Source organism: Kryptolebias marmoratus, linkage group LG18 (genome assembly GCF_001649575.2).
Source record: "Kryptolebias marmoratus isolate JLee-2015 linkage group LG18, ASM164957v2, whole genome shotgun sequence".
NCBI classification, from domain to species: domain Eukaryota; kingdom Metazoa; phylum Chordata; class Actinopteri; order Cyprinodontiformes; family Rivulidae; genus Kryptolebias; species Kryptolebias marmoratus.
In genome coordinates this window covers 3,322,277-3,326,312 of record NC_051447.1, presented here as the reverse complement: position 1 = coordinate 3,326,312, position 4,036 = coordinate 3,322,277, and the positions used below count along the sequence as shown (strand labels likewise).

At 36.9% G+C, this 4,036-nt stretch overlaps 1 protein-coding gene across 2 annotated transcripts in view; it reads right to left on the bottom strand.

The window, feature by feature from the left end:
- The window catches only part of podn (podocan), a 48,690-nt gene extending 46,131 nt beyond the window's left edge, over positions 1-2,559 (bottom strand). Inside the window, exon 1 of one of the 2 annotated variants that reach the window (XM_017434305.3) lies at positions 2,405-2,559. The gene's annotated coding sequence lies outside the window, so the exon portion shown is untranslated. The remainder of the gene's footprint in view (positions 1-2,404) is intronic. The other variant, XM_017434306.3, reaches the window with a different exon arrangement.
- Positions 2,560-4,036: the final 1,477 nt, after the last annotated feature.

Below are 4,036 nucleotides of genomic sequence, written 5' to 3'. Positions count from 1 at the left end.
ATAAGGAGAGGTGCGGTTCCAGTGGTTCCAGGAGACGAGCCAGTTACAGCAAGGTAAGTATCAGCGGTTATCCAGGTAAGTAGTTCTTCAGATCCGTAGTCGTGGCGTGGCAAAAAACCTGAGTCGTAGGCACAAACAGAGAACGTGAGTAACATAGGGAGCATAAGTTAAGTTAGACGCTGAGGCGGAGAATCTAACCCAGAAGGTTCGATGCTCCAGCGAAGATCTGATCCCAGCCTGCTGCTTAAGTACTGGCTGGTCTTATCAGTGGAAACTGGAACACCTGTGAAAGAATGATTAGTGGCTCTGCCCACAAGGCGGAGCCAAACCCAGATCCTCACAAACTGGGTGTCCCTTAAGACGGGGAATTGTGAGAGTGACTGCCAAGACTCCTGTGAGAACTCTGAAGGAGTTCCAAGCTTCAGCAGGTGTGATGGGAGGGACTGTATATATAACTACTGCTGCCCAGGTTCTTCTGAGCTTTATGTGAGTGTGTCAAAGAGAAAGCCTCTACTGAAGAAAACAGATTAAATCTTGACTAGAGTCCTTAAACAATCTAGACAAACTGTCATTGAAATTCAATCTGAGTTTTCTTCAATAGTGGCTTTCTCTTTGCCACTGTCCCATAAAGCTTAAACTGGGGGAAAAAATATTTCAATGATTTTTTAAAACAACTTTGAATTTATTGTAGACTTTTTCTATTCCACACATGGTAAAAACAATTCATACATGGTCAAATACATCTATATATTCACCTAAGTCCTTTAATAAGTGGTGTTGAAGGTTCTATATATATGTCTTAAGGCCAGTAATCATAATCAGGAACAACCAGGAACCTAATGTGTTCATGCCTGACTCTAATCCTAACATAAACTAAATAGGGGTAGCCTACCTAAAAAGGTAACAAAAACTAGGTATACTCACACACACTAAATCTATCAAAAACACAGATGCAACAAATATATACCCAACATAAGACTCACATCAATACACACCAACACACACCTAAATGCATCTAAGAACAGAAGAACAGCTGCAGGAATAAAGACTTGGTGATCATTAAGTTTAAATAAAACTTCAAAAAAAGATATAAACAAAACCAGAGATGTTCATATAAGAAAATAAAGAGGCTGTTGGGGCAGTTTTATCACCCGCCATCAAAAGGCAAAGGTAGAAGATAATGTTTTTGCCTGTGCCTGTGTGTGTGTAGGCAAATCTTTGTGTGTTTGTTTATTACAAAAGTATTGCATGAATAACTGGACAAATTACCATGAAGTGTTCAGGAAGCAATTATTGGATGTACATCTACAGCTGGTTAACGTTTGGAGTCAACCCAATTGTAGGTTTTAGCCCAATATCTGTGTTATAGCCATTTTTGTGTTACTTAGTGTTGGCTATGGCAGTCATCTTCAATTAAGTTAACTCCAAAAGGTAATCAGTTGTAGATGTACAGCCAATGAATACTATCTGAATGTTTCAAAACATTCTGTCCAGTTGTTCATGAGATATTTTGCTAACAGGCAGTCAGAGTTGACTCCAGTAGTTAAACAGCACTTAGAAGCTGCATTGGGAACTTTCGGCTACGACTACACCAGATTTTTGTTCTTTCTTTGTAAAATTGGCTGAGTTATTTATTTATTTATTTTGTTTTGGCTAAGATTGCTAAGCTGTGGCAACATGCAATAAAAAGAATATAAAGATCATACATGATGACTTGATACTTTTTTCCATTCATTTTGGAAAGAGGCATGTTTTCTGGGAATTAAAAATCTCAGGTATAGGACAAAAATAAGATATAAGACCATAAGTACATCTTTTTACAAATGCAAAGTCCGTAGTTAAGTTATGTGTTTGAAACAAAGAAAAAGCCTAATAATTTTCTAAGACAAACTAAAAACCATGAATCATAAAAGTTTTCTCTGCTTGTCGCTTTTAAAAACCATTAGAAATACTTTGGAAAACACCCACCTAAGAGAACACATGCATATGCAAGACTTTCATGATGCAACATGCAGACACCCACAGTGAAAGCGCTTATTGCACAATTCTAGGGGAAAAAAAACACAAACATAAAAAACCTGGTGGCATCCAGAGGTCAGAGCAGAGTATAAAGCTAAGTCAATATGAATCTCATTCCATAAAAGGTCATTCATAGGTTTAAAGGAAAAGCAAGTCTTACATGTAAAGATGCTTTATAAGTCTGTATTTCAAAGCTCTTTCTGACTGCAGCAGTGCTTATTTGTTGGCTTAGAAGCCCTGTTTAACTGTCTGGACTCTCTAACACATACCAGAACTGTCATGCACAGATGAATCACACCAACACTAGAAATTCAGACCGACCTGAGCCACTTGTAAACCATGCAGCAGTAAAGTTTGCATAAAGCAACATTTGAGTGTACTTTACCCCCTTTTTACTGAGAAGCACTGAAGTGTGAGCGGTCCCACCACAGGCTGTCCCATAGCAGGCGAGAAGTCACACAGCCGCACCAGACCCCCTCCAGATGTGGAGTAGAAGAGGGAAAGTTACAGAGAAGAAAGACAGGAAAGAGTGAAAAGGAAGGGAGCAAGGAGGAGGGTGAGCTCTGACCTGACAAAGAGCCAAAAACACAAATTCCTTCTGCTTTTCTCACAATTTCAGTCTCTGTACCATGTTTTTCTTGATGTTGCAAGTTGTTTTTCATAGTTTAATTGGAACAAACATGGGTTGTGATATGTTTTTCTAAGTTTACTTTTGAATTCCACAAAAACTTTCCAAAGCCACATGTACAACAGATTGCTATCTTTTCTCTTGTTTTTTTTTAGATGGAAAGGCATTAGTTGCACAGAAAAGCTAGAGGTCCATTTGAATAAATAAGATGCTCAAAAGCAGTTGTGTTTCCAGGTAAACTTAGAACATAGTGGTGCTATTTTCTAAAAAGAAAGAAAAAAAAAAGTTTGTAGAGACTTCTTCTGCACCAAATTACTATTATTTAGAAGTGAGGCAATTAGCTGTCCAACAGTAAATTAGAAAGTGGAAGAAATGCCTGCCAAAAGAGAGGCGACAGGATATGATCTAATATCCAATGTGTTTCTCGGTTTGTATTTTATTCCATTATGTCCAGGGAACAATGATGGAACATCGACTATAGTTAAGATGCATTAGTTCAACAAATCTCAGTAAGATGGCTTTTCTGTTTATTTATCCCTACAGAAAGCAAATACAATTTTTTTTTTGGCTTTCTTCTTTTTATTTACTTTTTATTTTGATGTAAAATCACTTACAAGCAAGCATCTAAGTTATCTTTTCATGATCATATCTGTGTGGAAGGCAGAAACAAAACGAGTCATTCCTATGCGAGTCGTGCATGCACAAAATGTAATTTGAGCAGGTGCTGTGCACTCCCCCATTCCTGCCCCTTACAGACCTGGATCATTTAGTCTTCACCAGCTGACAGACTGATTGTACTATAGTAAAAAAATGTAAAAAAAAAAAAAAATTTAGGATAACTTTCATTACTATACATTGCATCACTGTTATTATTTTTAAATCAGATATAATGTGTTAGATGTCAGGGTCAAATTTATTTGCCATTCATCATGTCTGAACTAAAAACAACTAGAAAAATTAGTATTTTCTGCAAAAAATTAAAATAAAAAAAGATGCCTGTATGCTGAGTGCTGAATGGTTTTGCTGAAATTTGTTCAACAAGTTGAAGCTGAATTTTTAAAGTTAAAAGAAGCAAAACAAAAGTTAAAATGAGCAGAGAAAAAGTTGAAACAAAACAAATAAATGTTGAAATAATCAGAACACAAGATAAAATAAAATAAGCAAAACACAAGCTAAACTGAGCAGAAGAATGAAAGGCTAAAATGAGAGAATTAACCTGACATGTTTTTGGTCTGTGGCAGTAAACCAGAGTACCGGAGAAACCAGGCCCCAGGTCAGAAGGCGATTCTGCAACCTTCTCACTGGAATGAAGCAGCTTTAATCATTGCAATGCCATGCCACTCTGTAAAGCACATGTTCTAAACAAAATATTTTATTATGGTAATGGTC